Here is an 18,656-nt window from a genome sequence, read left to right as displayed (position 1 = left end):
AAGTCATGTATATGATGATGATGGAAGTTGCATGGCAATATATCTCGGAATGGCTATGGAAATGCCATAATAGGTAGGTGTGGTGGCTGTTTTGAGGAAGATATAATGAGGCTTATGTGTGATAGAGCGTATCATATCACGGGGTTTGGATGCACCGGCGAAGTTTCCATCGACTCTCGAGGTGACAAAGGGCAATGCACGGTACCGAAGAGGCTAGCAATGATGGAAAGGTAAAAGTGCGTATAATCCATGGACTCACATTAGTCATAAAGAGCTCATATACTTATTGCAAAAGCCTACTTAGCCCTCAAAGCAAAGTACTACTACGCATGCCCCTAGAGGGATAGATTGGTAGGAAAAGACCATCGCTCGTCCCCGACTGCCACTCATAAGGAAAGCAATCAAAGAGCACCTCATGCTCCAACTTCTTAGATAACAGTTCACCATACATGCATGCTACGGGACTTGCAAACCCCAAAACAAGTATTTCTGAATTTCACAACTACTGAACTAGCACGACTCTAATATCACCACCTTTATATCGCAAAACTATTGCAAGGAATCAAACATATCATATTCAGTGATCTACAAGTTTATGTAGGATTTTATGACTAACCATGTGAATGACCAATTCCTGTCATCTCTCTAAATAGATATAAGTGAAGCAAGAGAGTTTAATTCTTTCTACAAAAGATATGCCCACGCTCTAACAAATATAAGTGAAGCAAAAGAGCATTCTACAAATGGTGGTTGTCTATATGAAGAGAAACAGGCAATCCAAACTTCAAATGATATAAGTGAAGCACATGAAGCATTCTATAAAGCCATACTCAAAAGATTTAAGTGAAGTGTAATGAGCATTCTATAAATCAACCAAGGACTATCTCATACCAGCATGGTGCATAAAACAAAAATGAAAACTAAATGCAAAAGACGCTCCAAGACTTGCACATAATGCATAAACGAAACGAATACGAAAACATACCGATACTTGTTGAAGAAAGAGGGGATGCCTTCCGGGGCATCCCCAAGCTTAGACGCTTGAGTCTCCTTGAATATTTACTTGGGGTGCCTCGGGCATCCCCAAGCTTGAGCTCTTGCCTCTCTTCCTTTTCCTCATATCGAGACCTCCTCGTTTAGACACTTCATCCACACAAAACTTCAACAGAAAACTCGGTAAGATCCGTTAGTATAATAAAGCAAATCACTACTCTAAGTACTGTTGCAAACCAATCCATATTTTGTTTTTTCATTGTGTCTACTGTAATATAACTTTTCCATGGCTTAATCCACTGATATAAATTGATAGATTCATCAAAACAAGCAAACTATGCATCAAAAATAGAACAGTCTATAGCAATCTGAACATCCACCATACTTCTGTTACCCCAAATATTCTACCAAAATTAGGAAAAATAAACAAGTTGGATAGCAAGACAGTTCAAAAAGAATCAGAACCAATTGACGTTCCAGTTAAAAATGTAAAATTGAGCACTACAGCCAAAGTTTCTGTCCCGCACCGTACAAACCAACAAGCATTGTAAACATCCTAAAGGCAAACCTTGGCACATTATTTTTATAATACAATGGAATTGTACAAGGGGATAATTATTTTTGATGAAAAGTTTCTATAATCAAGATTCACAAAGTTTCCGTGAGCATGAACAAAGTCTAAGGCTAGCTCCCACTTCAACAACGCTTGTCTTTCTCACTTTCACTTTCCTTTTTGAAAAGTTTTTGTGTTCCCCTCTTTATTTTTTTGTTTTTCAACTATATGAAAGCACTCAACAGAAATAAATGAATCTCTAAAACTTCCGGGTTGTCTCCCTGGCAGCTTTCTTTAAAGCCATTAAGCTAGGCATATAGTGCTCAAGTAATGAATCCACCTGGATCCCAAGGTATATCAAAGCCAATTTTAATTAACAATGATTTTTGATTTAGTAGTGAGCACAAAGTAACATATATCATGCAACAACGAAGTCTAACTCTCTTCCTATGCATCGGCATGTCATAAAAGAACAATTCATGCACACATAGTAAAGGCCAATGCATAGTATAAGCAGTTTCTTGCAATTTCATAGTATGGGAAACATAGAGAGGTGGAGAAATAGTTCCTCTCTCATAATAATTGCAAGTAGGAGCAGCAAGCACATGCATATTACATTCATCAAAATCATCATGTGCAATGGTAAAAGGCAACCCATCAATATAATCCTTAATAAGCACAAACTTCTCCGATATAGTGTAGTTTGGAGAATTCAAAAAGATAATAGGACTATCATGCGTGAGTGCAATAGCAACAATTTCATGTTTAACATAAGGAACTATAGCAAGTTCATCTCCATAAGCATAATTCATATTGGCATCTTGGCCATAAGCATAGCAAGCATCATCAAAAGGGGATATTTCAAGTGAATCAACGGGATCATAGAAATCATCATAGCAATCATCCTTCGGTAAGCACGAAGGGGAATTAAACAATGTATGAGTTGAAGAGTTACTCTCATTAGAAGGTGGGCACGGGTAGCTAATCCGCTCTTACTCCTTTTGTTCTTCGCTCTCCTCATCATATTTTTCATCCAATGAGCTCACAGTTTCATCAATTTCTTCTTCCATAGCTTCCTGCAAAATATTAGTCTCTTCTTGGACAGCGGAGAATTTCTCAATATATGGTTTAACATAGGCATTAGAAGCATAATTATCATAACAATATTGAAGTATGGAAAAACTTTCAGATTTGTAAAGAGTAGCATCATACTTTTCAATCAAAGAAGCAATTTCAAAAGCACCCTTAAAAGCAACAAATTCTTCAATTTGTTGAACATCATAGTAATTATAAACACCCTTAGCATATGAAGATACAATCCCATTATCAAACTCACATTGGTAGGGAAGGTGTTTCTTAGGGTTTTCAGAACAACAAGTAATATCATATAATTTACATAAAGTCCAAGCATAGCATTGCAAACATTGAATTTGATCCCATAATAGTTTCCCTTTTTCTGATATACGGTGCCGCACATAACAAGCATGCTCATCTAAAGATTTGCCCTCAACTAAGCTAGTTGGGGTTTCAGCACAAGCACAAAGGGATCGAAGATGATCCAAGTAAAAAGCTTCAATAGTGTGATAGATTTTGAGTGGTTCTTCAACCATTGGTGCAGTAGGTACAACTAATATTTTTTGGTATTTTGCGTTTCCTACCCATAACTAAAGATAGGAAACAACTAAGAAAAAAAATAAAAATTACTTAGTGATAAAGCAAACAAGCACACACAAGAATATTCACCCCACGCTATGACTCCCCGGCAACGGCGCCAGAAAAAGGTCTTGATAACCCGCAAGTATACGGGATAGTTGTAGCCTCTTTTGATAAGTAAGAGTGTCGAACCCAACGAGGAGCTAAAGGTAGAACAAATATTCTCTCAAGTCCTATCGGCCACTAATACGACTCTATGCACGCTTGACGTTCGCTTTACCTAGAACAAGTATGAAACTAGAAGTACTTTGTAGGTGTTGTTGGACAGGTTTGCAAGATAATAAAGAACACGTAAATAAAAAGTAGGGGCTGTTTATATAAAGATGAAATAAAGTAAATATAGCGAGTGTGGAAAAGTGGTGGTAGGATTAGTGGAATTGTCCCTAAGCAATTGACTATGTTACTAGACCGATAGCAAGTTTTTATGTGGGAGAGGCATAAGCTAACATACTTTCTCTACTTGGATCATATGCACTTATGATTGGAACTCTAGCAAGCATCCGCAACTACTAAAGATTCATTAACCCAACCATAGCATTAAAGCATCAAATCCCATTTTATCCCATATGCAACAATCCCCTTACTCGGGTTTGTGTTTCAGTCACTCACGCAACCCACTATAAGTGAATTATGAACGTATTGCAACACCCTACAGCGGGAATCCCTCACGCTTGCGTGACACGGAGGGCACAATAGGACAGAAATATAACCACAAGCAAATTAAATCAATCATAGCAATTCATCAACCACCAATAGGACAACGAAAATCTACTCAGACATCATAGGATGGCGACACATCATTGGATAATAATATGAAGCATAAAGCACCATGTTCAAGTAGAGGGTACAGAGGGTTGCGGGAGAGTGGACCGCTGGATATAGAAGGTGGAAGGTGATGGAGATGTTGGTGAAGATGACGGCGGTGTTGGTGAAGATCGCGGTGATGATGGTGGCCCCCGGCAGCGCTCCGGCACCACCGGAAGCAAGGGGGAGAGAGGGGCCCTTCTTCTTCTTCTTCCTTGAACTCATCCCTAGATGGGGGAAGGGTTTCCCCTCTGGTCCTTGGCTCCCGTGGCTTGGGAGGGGCGAGAGCCCCTCCGAGATTGGATCTATCTCTATGTTTTTGCGTTCCCTAATTCTACCGCTTCACCGTTTCCTTTATATCTGGAGATCCGTAACTCCGATTGGGGGGAATCTTTCGCCCAGATCTTTTTCATAAAATTAGCTTTCTTGCGGAAAAAGTAGAACGTCAACCGCCTTATGGGTGGCCCACGAGAGCCCAGGGCGCGCCTGCCTCCCTGGGACGTGCCCCCCTGTCTCGTGGCCACCCCGGACACTGTTTCGCGTTGATTTTACTTCCCAAAAATCATAAATATTCCAAAAAAAATCTTTGTCCGTTTTTATCCCGTTTGGACTCCGTTTGATATGGGGTTTCTGCGAAACAAAAAACATGCAACAGACAGGAACTGGCACTGGGCACTGGATCAATATGTTAGTCCCAAAAATAGTATAAAAAGTTGCCAAAAGTATATGAAAGTTGAAGAATATTGGCATGGAACAATCAAAAATTATAGATACGATGGAGATGTATCACACCTCTTTCTTGCTGGTAGCTCCTTGCTTTCGCCATGGCCGGTAAGAGGGGTTCTGGGTGTTCAAGCAACCAGGCAGCGAGGACAAAAGCCACGGAAAGAAGGGAGAGGTGCCGCCGCTATGACGTAGCGGTGGTAGGAATATCCTGCCCCGTTGCCCAGGTGTCGAACAATCTCTCGCGTGGATGCGCTTCCTCCCACAAGCGCATTCTCCATGGAGACGATCTCGGCAAGATGGTAGTACAGAATTCCTTAGCCAGCGACGACTTGCTCGATGAGCTAATTAAGCAGCAGCAGTTCACGCTCGCTTGGAGAAGTTGCTGCAGCAGAGCAATGCCTCTCTGGAGAAGTGCACTGGTCTCATAGTTCGATCTGTGTGTGAGAATGAGAAGCTTCTCAACGAGCTCGACCAGAAGGATCGAGAGGCCGCCCGCTTGAAGAATCTGTATGAGGAGAGCCATGCATTGGTGCAGAAGCTGTCGGGCGAAGTGGGGCAGCTTATGGATGAGAAGGCTGAGGTCCTCGTCAAGTACAAGAACCTGGTGGAGGATTCCTTTACTACTGTGGAGGAAAGTAATGAGGCGACGAAGAAGGAGATTGAATATGTGCTCGCCCACCAGCCTATCAAGTACGTTGCTGGAGTGTAGGCAGATTGCTTGTAGCGTGGTTTTCCATTGCGTTGGGGCATGTGGCCTTTTGTACTGCCATGAATCTGCAAGGCATTTATGCGTTGCATTGTCGTCGTGTTGTTTTGTTTGTTGGTACATGTAGATGAGTAGGCTAAGGTCATGGATGTCGCCTGTTAGCAGTAGGAGCACGGTTGTGCTTCCACCAGAGGCACTTCATTCCCCCACGGGGAGCATGTTTTGCCGAACCGTGCGTAGCTTTGGTTCAAATGATTCCACTTACTCGTTCACTTGGATACGCACAGGCATCGAGTCTATTGAGTCATGTTTTTACATTAGGCTGAGTCACGTTAGGCACGCAGTCACGTCGATGTAGAAGTCACGTTTTTCAAGCAAATAACACACGTCACGGTGCCAAAACATGAAGGTGAAAGCATGGACGATTCGAGAGACATGCATATGAAAAACACGGACCTGAAGTCCATGTAGGGTCATGATTTGTACTCTTGAACTCGTGGACTTTCGTGGCTCTCTGTGTTGGAATATTTCGAGTCAGAGGCACGGGCGTGAAGCCCACAAAGGCATGGTGTGGAATTACAAAGAATCATGGTTCTTTGTTAAGTGGCACCATGACTTGCGTACTCATGACGGAGTGTATGTTTCGGGCGACATGCACAGTTGTGAAACTCACAATGGCTTGGTCCGGTTTTATATAGAGTCACACTCGCGCATGTTTTTTGTTTTGAATGCTTCCATCGACTCAAACAGAAGGAGAGGCACTGCCGAATGGCCTATGTTTAATTGGTAACCCAACGGAATGGGTTGAGATATGAACAATCATTGTTGACTCTATGACGCACCGAATGGCCTATGTGAGAAACGCTGTTTTTAAAAGGTTATTTCCTTGTTTTTAAAAGCACAACCACACTTCTTTCTTGATGTTACGTATATTACTCGATAAAGGCGTGGACTCGATCAGATGGAGAGGCACCGGCATGGTGTGGTATTATATAGAGTCACGCTCGTCTGTGTTTGTGTTCCAAATAATTCTGTCGACTCGATCAGATGAAGAGGCACGGGCGTCAATCCCACAAATGCATAGTTTGGCATTAGCCACAGTCACGTTCATTTCTTTAATTGCGAAAACCCAGCAGAAAGGGGTCAGATATGAACACTCAGTCTTTACTCGGTGAGGCACGGAATGGTTTGTTCAAGAGACGCCGCTGTGGTATAATCTTTGCACGGTCGTCGGTTCCAGGAAGCCACGGTGTTGTATTGTGAGGAGTCACGTTATTATTTGCAAGGGCAGGCACAATCGTGCAGCCCAGAGAGCCATGGTGCAGAGTCACATTCTTTCATTTATTGCGGAAACCCAACGGATGGACTGACATCTCCTCGTATTCGGGTGTGAAAGCCATGTGGCGCCGCTTCGGAAATCGAATGTTCCGACGGGCTTCTCCTTCGGTGGTGCTGCTCTGGCTCGTCGTCCGAGGTGATCCTCCGGCTATTTAAGGCGGACAGACGGAGTCTCGAAACCCTAGCCACATCCTACTCCTCCATTTGTTCGCCGCCAGGTCTTCCATTTCTCTTTCTCCTCTCTATCCTTTGACCATCTCCGCCATGGCTGGGCGGAAGAAGACTTCTCCGGACCGTCGTGCCCTGTCACGGGAGGAGATCCCGGCCGGCGAGGGTTCCTCGTCTGTAAGTTCACCCTGTTCCAGGTTTACTTTCATTTGTTTTTTCTTTGTTTCTCCTACTTGATTTAGTTTGTGAAACATGAATTATTGTGGTTAGCTGATTCCTAATTTGATGCGGGTGTGTCTTGCTGACACTAATTTACAGTCAATAGGATCTAGGGTTAGGCTGCATCATGGTCTTCAACAGAAGTCCCCTTCTGTAGAATTGGGGAGCAGTTGTGGCTCGAGAAAGAAGAAGGGAATTGTGAGCGGGGCAGCGACGGCAAGTGCTAAGAGGTCCCGTGGCGATGGGGAGGCCTTGCGGGCTGGCTTCGCTTCAAGCAAGCTAACTCGTCTTGGAGGCGAACAAACTGTTAGCTCCCTGTTAACTACTCTCAATAACCTGCTCCATCAGATGAATGACTTGGTTTCAATTCCAAAGGTTGAAAACACTTACGAGCAGCTGATGGAGATCATCTACGGGTGGCAGAAGCTCTTCGAGATAACAAGACCAGATTTGGAGAAGGCGAATGCCACTATCGTAGAAATTATGGTTGAGAAGGAAAATCTCCTTAAGGAACACGTACGGTTGTTGGAGGAATCGGGTTCGGTTGTTAAGCAACGTTGCGAGTATATGAAGGAGTTGATTGATGAACTGCACGGGGAGTAAACCAGCAAGAAGTTCGGTGGGGAATAAGTATACAACAGCGTGCCTGGCTGTTGTGTGCATCTGATGTTGTTAAGCAGTGGGCTGGAGTTTCTTATTTTGTCTTGTGAAATTTCGTTGTCAGTGTACTTTGTTAAGAAGATATATTTTGGTTTCCAGTATGTTTGTAATTAGGCGTTGTTACTTATGAAGAACGGGACCTGAAGTCTCTGCACCCACGGTCCTGGACCAAGTATGACATGTACGTTTGTGGCTTTTCTGTGTTGCAGTGTTTCGGATCACAGGCACGGGCTTGCAAAGTCATGGTGTGGTTTTATATATAGTCACTTTGGCTAACTGTTTACTTTGTGAGGCACGGGATGGCCAATTCGAGAGTCGCATGTTTTTAAAATCCACGGTTCTGTACTGAGTTGCGTTGCGCTTCATTTATTAGAGGCACAAGTGAATACAACCATGGTTTTGTATCAGGTAGCAATGTGACTTGTGCACAGGCGATGGCGTGGACGCCATGTTCATATTTACACCGACAGAGGCACCGTCAGGTTCGTTCATTAACTAGGGAGTCCCAGCGGAATTGGTTCAGATGTGAACACCAACTGTTTACACTGTGAGGCACTGAATGGCCTATTCGATATCGAAATGACTGTGTTGACTCGCAGAGCACAGACCTGAATGCCATGGGCGCATGGTTCGCAGAGTCACGTTCGTATGTTTATTGTGGAAACAAAGCATAATGGATTTAGATCTTAACGCTAACTGTTTACTTTGTGTGGGACGGGATGGCCGATTCGAGAGTCGTCGTGTTTAAAAGCGTAAGTTCCTTGTTTTTAAAAGCCACGGTTCTGTACTGAGTTACGTCACGCTTCATTTATTAGAGGCACAGACGTCAAGTGAATACAGCCACGTTTCTATACCAGGCAGCAATATGATTTGTGCACTAATGATGGCGTGGACGTTCGTGGCAGTGTTAAGGGTCACAGGCACGGACGTGAAGCGCTAAATGGCATGGCTGCCGTATAATATAGAGTCACGTTCCCTGGTGTTTGTGTTCCGAATGATTCCACCAACTCGATCAGACGGAGAGGCACGGGCGTTCAACCCACAAAGGCACTGTCAGGGTTCGTCCCTTGGTTGTTAGGAGCACAGACGCGTGGATGTAGAAGGTACATTTTTCAAGCAAAGAACACACATCACGATGCCATTTTTCAAGCAAAGCACAGACCTGAAGTTCGTATTGCCACATTTCTGTACTAGGTAGCATCATGACTTGTACTCATAAACGCGAGGACTTTCGCGCCTCTCTGCAATATTTCGAGTCACAGGCACTATCGTGCAGCCCACAAAGGCATGGTGTTGTTTTATACAGAGTCACACTCTCCCGTGTTTCTGTTTCGAATGCTTCTGTCAACTCATTCAGACGGAGAGGCACGGCCGGTCAGCTTCAACAGTGAACACCGACTATTCACTATTTCGGCTAAAACACGGGTGAGTGTGACTCTATATACTCTGTGAGGCACAGTGGGTGGAGAGGCATAGGCATGGTGTGGTATTATGTAGAGTCATGCTCGTCTGTGTTTGGTTTCAGAATAATTCCGTCGACTCGATCAGATGGAGAGGCGCGGGCGTTAATCGCAGAAAGGCACAGTTTGGTTCGAAGTCATGTTGAACACCTACTGTTTACTCTGTGAGGCACGGAATGGCCTATTCGAGAGACGCTGGTGTTGTATATTCTTCGCACGGTCATGGGTCCGAGGAAGGCATGGCATGGTATCCTGTATTTGTGTTCGAAATGATTCCGTTGACTCGTTCAGAAGAAGAGGCACGGACATGAATGCCATGAGGGCATGGTTGGGTCTGTCGGAGCGTCACGTTTCGTACGTTTAATATAGAAACAAAGTGGAATGAGTTTAGATGTTGATGCTAAAAGTTTACATTGCGAGTGGCCAGTTCGACAGTCAAGGTGTTTAAAAGCGTAAGCTCCTTGTTTTTAAAATCCACGGCTTTGTGCTGAGTTGTGTGGCGCTTTTTTTATTAGAAGCACGAGCGTGAAGTGAATACAGCCATGGTTCTGTACCAGGCAGCGATATGACTTTTGCACTGACGATGGCGTGGATGTTCGTGGCGGTGTTAAGGGTCACAGGCACGGGCGTGAGGTGCTAAAGGGCAAGCTGTCATATAATATAGTGTCACGCCCCCGTGTGTTTGTGTTCCGAATAATTCCGTCGACTTGATCAGACGGAGAGGCACGGGCGTTCATCCCACAAAGGCACCGTCAAGGTTCGTTCCTCGCTTGTTAGGCGCACAGACGCGTGGATGTAGAAGGCACGTTTTCCAAGCAAAGAACACACATCACAATGCCACGTTTTTGAAGCAAAATACGGACGTGAAGTCCGTATAGCCACTATTCTGTACTAAGTAGCGTCATCACTTGTACTCATAAACGTGTGGACTTTCGTGCCTCTTGGAAATATTTTGGGTCACAGGCACTGGCGTGTGTTTCACAAAGGCATGGTGCTGTTTTATATAGAGGCACACTCGCCTGTGTTTCTGTTTCGAATGCTTCTGTCAACTTGTTCAGACGGAGAGGCATGGCCGGTCAGCCGACAGAGGCATAGGGTTGCATTACGCACAGTCAGAGTCACATTACCATGGGTGTATGCTTTTGGTATTTCGAAATGATTGCACTCACTCATTCTATTGGAGAGGAATGGACGTGAGTCTGGTGGAGGCAAGTCTTCTTATTAGCCAGAGTCATGTTCGTTTCTTTAGTTGGGGTTACCTAGCGGAGCGTCACGTTTTGTACGTTTAATATGGAAACAAAGCGGAATGAGTTTAGATATTGATGCTAAAAGTTTACATTGTGAGTGGCTGATTCGATATTCAAGTTGTTTAAAAGCGTAAGTTCCTTGTTTTTAAAAGTCACAGTTCTGTACTGAGTTGCATCGCGCTTCTTTTATTAGAAGCACGGGGGTGAAGTGAATACAGCCGCGGTTCTGTACCAGGCAGCGACATGAGTTGTGTACTGACAATGTCGTGGACGTTCGTTGTACTGTTAAGGGTCACAGGCACAGGCGTGAAGCACTAAGAGGCATCGTGTCGTATAATATAGAGTCACGCTCCGTAGTGTTTCTTTTCCGAGTGCTTCCGTCGACTCGATCAGAAGGAGAGGCACGGCCGGTCAGCCCACAGAGGCATAGCTTTGCATTACGCACAGTCACATTCGTTTTTTTAACCCAGCAGAATGGGTTGAGACGCCAACACTTACTGTTGAATATGCGAGGCACCGAATGGCCTATGTGAGAGACGCTGTTTTGAAAAGCTTGTTTCCTTGTTTTCAAAAGCACAGTCATGCTTCTTTTTTGATGTTTCGTATATTACTGGATAGAGGCGTGGACTCGATTAGATGGGAGAGGCACGGGCATGGTGTGGAGTCAAGCTTGTCTGTGTTTGTGTTCCGAATAATTCCGTTGACTCGATCAGATGGAAACCCAGCAGAAAGGCACCGTTTGGTCTTACCCACAGTCACGTTCGTTTCTTTAATTGCGGAAACCCAGCGGAAAGGGTTCAGATGTGAACACTCACTGTTTACTCGATGAGGCACGGAATGGCTTGTTCGAGAGAGGCTGGTGTGGTGTATTCTTTGCACGGTGGTGGGTCCCTGGAAGTGACGACGTGGTATTGTGAAGAGTCATGTTATGTTGTTTTTGTGTTCCAAATGATTCGTTGAACCGTTCGCAACGGCAGGCACATCCGTGCAGCGCGAAGAAGCATGGTTATGATTTACCAAGAGTCACATTCGTGCGTTTATCGCGAAAACCCAATGGTTCGGTGGCCGTCTCTTCGTACCTCGGGAGTGAACACCACGTGGCGCCGCTCTAGAAACCTAACGGTCCGACGGGCGTCTCCTCCGTTGATGCCGCTCTAGCTCGTCGCCCGAGGCTAGGCTCCGGATATTTAAGGCGGACGAACGGAGTCGCGAAACCCTAGCCACATTCTACTCCTCCCTTCGTTCGCCGCCAGGCCTTCCATTCCTCTTGCTCATCACTATTCACTGACCATCTCCACCATGGCTGGGCAGAAGGAGACTACTCCGGACGGCCGTGCCTTGTCGCGGGAGGAGATCCTGACTCGCGAGGGTTCCTCGTCTCTAAGTTCACCCTGTTTCTGCTTCTCCTTCATTCGTTTTTCCTTTCTTTCGGCTGCTTTGATTTAGTTTGTGAAACATGAATTATTGTGGTCAACTAACTCCTAATTTGATGCGGGTGTGTCTTGCTGATACTAATTTACAGTCAGTTGGAGGTAGGGTTAGTCTACGTCATGGTCTTGAACAGAAGTCCCCTGCTGTAGAACTGGGGAGCAGCTGTGGCTTGAAAGAGATGGGAATGTTGAGCGGGGCGGCGACGGGAATGGTGCACGTTGTTTCAGTTGCAGAGGCTAACAAAACGTATGACGAGCTGGTGGAGATCATCCACGGGTGGCAGGAGCTCTGCCAGGAAGCATGGGAAGATTTGAAGAAGGCGAATGCCAGGATTGTAGAAATTATGGTTGACAAGAGCAATCTCCTTGAAGGGCATGTCCGGTCGTTGCAGGAATCGGTTGCAGATGTGAAGCGACATGACGAGAATGTGAAGGCGTTGAAGAAGGATATTGATGAACTACGTGTTGTGCAAACCAGCAAGAATCGGTTGTTGCAGGAATCGGTTGCAGCTGTGAAGCGACAAGACGAGGATGTGAAGGCGCTCAAGAAGGTGATTGATGAACTACGCGGGGATCAAACCAGCAAGAAGGTCGGTGGAGGCTAGGTATACAGCATCGTCCCTGGCTGTTGCGTGCATCTGGTGTAGTTAAGCAGTGGACTCTAGTATTGTAATGACGTAATGATGAAGGCGTGTACATTTGTGGCTTTTCTGTGTTGCACTGTTTCGGGTCACAGTCACGGGCTTGCATCCCACAGATTCATGGTGTAGTTTTATATAGAGTCACGTTCGCCTTTATTTGTGTTCGAAATGATTCCGTTTTCTCGTTGAGAAATATAGGCACGCACGTGAATCCCATGGGGGCATGGTTTTGTCTATCCCATAATCACGTTCGTACGTTTATCATGGAAAGAAAGCAGGTTGGGTTTAGATGTTAATGCTAGCTGTTTACTTTGTGAGTGGCCGATTCGAGAGTCGAGTTGCTTAAAAGCGTAAGTTTTCAAAAGCCACGGTTCTGTACTGAGTTACATCACGCTTCTTTTATTAGAAGCACGGGCGTGAAGTGAATATAGGCGCGGACGATGACTTGTGCACTGACGATGTGTTGGACGTTCGTGGCAGTGTTAAGGCTCACATGCACGTGCGTGAAGCGCTAAAAGGCATGCTGCCGTATAATATAGAGTCACATTCCCGTGTGTTTGAGTTCCAAATGATTCCGTCGACTCGATCAGACGGAGAGGCACAGGCGTTCAGCACACAAAGGCACTGCCAGGTTCTTTGTTTAATTGGGGAGACCCAACGGAATTGGTTCAGATGTGAACACACACTGTTTACTCTGTTTGCACCGAATGGACTATTTGAGAGACGCTGGTGTGGCATATTCTTAGCACGATCCTGGGTCCCAGGAAGGCACGGCCTAAGAGGCTTCATTTCCGTGCCTGTGATGGCAGTTTCGAGAGTAGAGGAGTTTAAAAGCGTAATTTAGTTGTTTTCAAAAGCCACGGCTCTATGCTGAGTTGCGTAGCACTTTTTTTATTAGAATGTCACATCCCTAGTTCTGGCCTGTCCTATGCTTGCGTCCATCTGTGCATCATGTTTAAATTTTTGAAACTTGAACTGAGGAATTCAGAAGCCTCAAAACCCTAAATAAAAGAAGGGCAAAAACCCTAAAATCTCATTCATTGTTCCAAAATGCTCTTCTTAAATGTTTGATAATTTTTGGCAAGGGTTTTGGTCCCAACCAAAATATTGAACATTTTTAAGGATTTATTTTTGGGACTTTGAATTTAAATCATTAGCTATTTGAATTTGAATTATATTCATATAATTAGAATATAATTTCAAATACCCCTGAAATATTTTATGAGCTTTTGGAAAAGTCCATCTAGCAAAATAAAAATATTCAGAGGAGCTTTTAGCATTGTTTGAATTATTTTAAATTCACAATAGTGGCAAAAGATTAAATAAAAACAAAACAGAACAGAAAATTTAAAAAAGAGTAGAAGGACTTACCTGGCGCCCACTTACCTGGCCCAGCTCCTCCAGCGGCCCAGCCCACCTCCTCCTCTCTGTTGTCTTCCTCCCCTCGCCCCAAAGCTGCTGCTGTCGCCGTGAGAAGGCGCCGCGCACGCAGGCTCCACCTCCTGCTTCCCCTGGCCACCTCCTGCTTCCTCCCCGAGCCCTCTAGCAACGCCACAGAGTCATCCTCGACCGCTATCCTTCCTCCCTGCTCGCTCTAGCTCTCTCCCTCCCTTGATTTGGAGCACCACCGAGAGCCACCGGAGGGCGCCGCCGTCGCATCCATAGCCACCGGCCACTCCTCGCCCCTCCGCTGAGCTCAGGAGCTCCGCCTCGACCCCCTCTTCCTCCCCACCAAGCCAAGCCCCTCGGGAAGCTCTGCATCGCCTCCACGCTATCGTCTTCGTCCTCGACCGCCGCCGATGGTCGCTGTCGATTCGCCGCCGTTCGTGCTTCCCCGAGCTCGCTGACCCTCCCTGCATGATCCCCGTGAGCCCCTGCTTCGTTTCCCCCTAACCCCATGTCCGATTTCGAGCTCTAGCCGCCCCTCTACCAGAGCCGAGACGCTCCGCCGCACAGGCTCGTCGCCGGCGAAGCCCCGGTGACCATTTGGTCACGGGCGTGCACCCGTTGTGCTTGCCGCGACCCGTAGAGCCCCTCCAGCGCCTCAGCTCCCTCGCTTGCGAGCAGCAGCGCCGAACCCGACCGCACCCGAACTCCGGCCGCCGCTCACGAGCTCGCCGTCGTCGGTACCGGCCACCACAGGCACGGCCACCACCACCGTTCGACGCGCGGGAGCAAGGGCTCTCCAACGAGCCCAAGCACGGCCTCGCCCGTGCCCTGTAGCGTGTTTCTGACGGCCGCCACCGTCCCGGGCCTCGCCGGCGTCGAGACGCCGGCGGGATTGACCCTACTGACCCGGGGTTTGACCTCCCCTGGGTCCATGACAGGTGGACCCCGGCATCAGGTGATTAGCTTAAGCTAATCACCACCTAATCTAACCCCCTGACACTGACATGTGGGCCCTAGTGCCCCTAATCTTTAATTAAACTAAACTAAACCCCCTGTTTAACCCGTGTCACTGACGTGTGGACCCCACACATCAGGTTTGACCCTAGCCAGCTCCTGTTGACCTGCTGACGTCATGCCAACGTCATGCTGACGTAATAATTCCTTTCTGGAATTTAAATAAATTAGGAAATGATTTATAAATTCCAGAAAATTATATAAACTTCTAAAATTCATAGAAATTCAACCGTAACTCCAAATGAAATAAATTATATATGAAAAATTATCAGAAAAATTCAAGGAATCCATCTGTACCATTTTCATGCATGTTAGAACAACTTATAGATGCTGTTTAGCACAAATCATATTAATAGCATTTAAATATCCACATATGAAGTTTGAGTTTGAATCTTGGATTCAAACCAACTTCATTTAATCTGGTTTTAGTTGCATTAGCACAAACCACAGCATATTGCCATGTCACATTCATGCATCATATTGTGCATTGCATTGATTGTGTTTTTCCTCAGTTGCCGGTGATTGCCCCCTTTCGATAGACGTGATACCGACGATGTGATCGATGACACCGATGAAGAGCTATATTATCTTCAGAAGTGCCAGGCAAGCAAAACCCCCTTGTTCATTCCGATAAAATCCCACTCTCTCGCTTCTGCTCTGTATTACTGCATTAGGACAACAACGATTCAACTGTTATTTGCTGCGGTAGCAGAACCCCTTTATCCTTTGCATGACCTGTCATTCCACGGTAATTAGATGAAACCCACTAGCATGAGTAGGAGTTGTTTGAGCCCTGTTGTGCCTACTCATTCATGTTTGTTTGTCATGCCTACTATTGCTTAGAGTTGAGTCAGGTCTGATTCATCGGGGATGAATCAGAGGCGTGTGAACATGTCCTACTGTGTATGAACTAAGTGTGTGAACACGATTTGGTAAAGGTAGCGGTGAGAGGCCATGTAGGAGTACATGGTGGGTTGTCTCATTGCAGCCGTCCTCAGGAACTGAGTTCTGTGTTTGTGATCCATGACCAACACATTGGAATGCTTAAGTGCCCCTCTCGACTTATTAATCAACTTGATCTCTGTCCAGGAGTTGCAACTAGTTTCTGGTGTTTGTAGGTAGTGTTAGTAGTCTACCAAGTGGCACCCGGTACAGGTGGGCTTGGGACAGACTAGGCACAGTGGCCCGGTGTACCAAGTGGCACCCGGTTGGTGGGCTTGGGAACCCTGCACACATCGTTCGGGGCCATAAGCGACACCCCGGCCGGATCTCCTTGCGGATGGAACCTGAATAGGCGATAAACCTGGACTAGAGACTTGTTCGGTTAGTCAGGTCGTGGCCGACTCCCTCGCCCGGCTTCCGCTTGAAGGTTGCCGAGGTACATGACGTGTACAGGGCGATAAGTGGCGGGAGCGTGTGTGAAGAAGTACACCCCTGCAGGGTTAACATCATCTATTCGAATAGCCGGATTCCTCGGATATGGAAACTTGGACCCCTTGCATAGTTCATAGACAAGTGAAAGTGGATACTCTAAAATACGCAAGATAAGCGTGAGTGCTATGGATGGCGTTCTCGTAGGGAGACGGGAGCGGATCCATAGTGGTGTATTGATATGGTGAATATGTGGACTCGTGTGCGCCACCTCAAAAGAGTTACTTGCAGTCGTAGTTCAGGTTAGCCACCGAGTCAAAGCTGGCTTGCTGCAGTTAAACTCCACCACCCCTTTGTTGATAATGATGCATATGTAGATAGATCTGATGTAAGTCTTGCTGGGTACATTTGTACTCACGTTGCTTAATTTATGTTTTTGCAGAGAGACTTCAGTCTCACTAGTAGTTCCACGTGGACTTCGACGTTTAGCTTGTTACCTCAGCTACGATCTTGTGCCCTCGGCAGGATCTGGTAGATAGTCAGGCTTCTCAGCCTTTTTCATTTATAGATGTCTGTACTCAGACATGTTAAGCTTCCGCATGTGCTTTGACTTGTATGCTCTGAATGTTGGGTCATGAGACCCATGTTTGTAATATCTCGCTCCTCGGAGCCTATTGAATAAATACTTGAGTCGTAGAGTCATGTTGTGATGCCATGTTGTATTGCACATATCGAGCATATTGTGTGTATGTTATTGAAATGCTTGGTATGTGTGGGATCTGACTATCTAGTTGTTTATCCTTTAGTAGCCTCTCTTACCGGGAAATGTCTCCTAGTGTTTCCACCGAGCCATGGTAGCTTGCTACTGCTCCGGAACACTTAGGCTGGCCGGCATGTGTCCTTCTTCGTTCCTGTGTCTGTCCCTTCGGGGAAATGTCACGCGATGAATACCGGAGTCCTGTTAGCCCGCTACAGCCCGGTTCACCGGAGTCCTGCTAGCCCAGTGCTACAGCCTGGATTCACTCGCTGATGACCGACACGTTCGATGCTGGGTCATGGATGCCTGTCCCTGTAAGTTTGTGCCACTTTGGGTTTACGACTAGCCATGTCAGCCCGGGCTCCTTATCATATGGATGCTAGCGACACTGTCATATACGTGTGCCAAAAGGCGCAAACGGTCCCGGGCAAAGGTAAGGCGACACCCGTGGGAATACCGTGCGTGAGGCCGCAAAGTGATATGAGGTGTTACATGCTAGATCGATGTGGCATTGAGTCGGGGTCCTGACAGCGTTGGTATCAGAGCTTGACTGCCTGTAGGATTACCAAGCCAAACTGGTCGAAGTTGAGTCTAGAAATGCTTTAGTTATGTAAGGGAATTGATTGTGGGATGGAACGTAAGGCTCTTTTTACTCCTTATACCTCATGCCTTCTGATCTGAGTCATCTTATCTTTCCTACGGGGTTAAGGAACTAGGCTTCTCTTCTTTCTATCAGGATCACGTGTTACTAATCCGTAGACTTATAAGATTGTTGGATTAAGCCTCAGTTCAGTTCCTACTATTTCTGTATGTCAACTGTTGATCTCCAAACCTTGATATTGTGCTTCTGAGTGGTTATGCCACCCTTTTGTGAATGTCTCAAATCTTTTCTGAGCATTTACAGCCGTTATGCTGTCCGAGTCATCCCAGGATTCTAAATAGTTTGAAGCAATTTGCAAATTCCTTCCTCCCGTCTCGATGTTCCTTTGGGCCAGATTAACCACACTAATCGGTGAGTTGAGGTACTTTATTGCCTTGACATATATGTTGGAGCTGGTATTATGACCCTAGGTGTTTTAGGGAGTCACCTAGTAATCTAGTAATGTTTTGTGTTCCCAGTGTGAAGATTCTGGCCATCATTCTCGAAAGCATCCCGTGGTGCTACTTAGTAGTAGGTAATCTACCTCCGGGTTTCTAAACCCGAGATTCACTCTACTTACTTCATGTTGATAGGGTTTGCTAGTTCCTTTAGGATATTAGTAACTTTTGCATTAGCCCTCAAGGTCCATGGTATTTTCCTTCTTCCAAATACTATGAACCGTTTATGGCAGAAGTTCTTTGAACCAAAAGATCACAACCAGAGCTCTTGATGAGTTCTCGATTCTATGTTGTGACTCTGCCAGTTCTACCTTTCCGCATGGATTATCCGGAAGAAACCTGTTGAACCTGGTTCGACATACTAATCTA

This window comes from Triticum aestivum, chromosome 3B (assembly GCF_018294505.1).
Source record: "Triticum aestivum cultivar Chinese Spring chromosome 3B, IWGSC CS RefSeq v2.1, whole genome shotgun sequence".
Taxonomy (NCBI): domain Eukaryota; kingdom Viridiplantae; phylum Streptophyta; class Magnoliopsida; order Poales; family Poaceae; genus Triticum; species Triticum aestivum.
Note: the sequence above shows the minus strand (reverse complement) of the source record.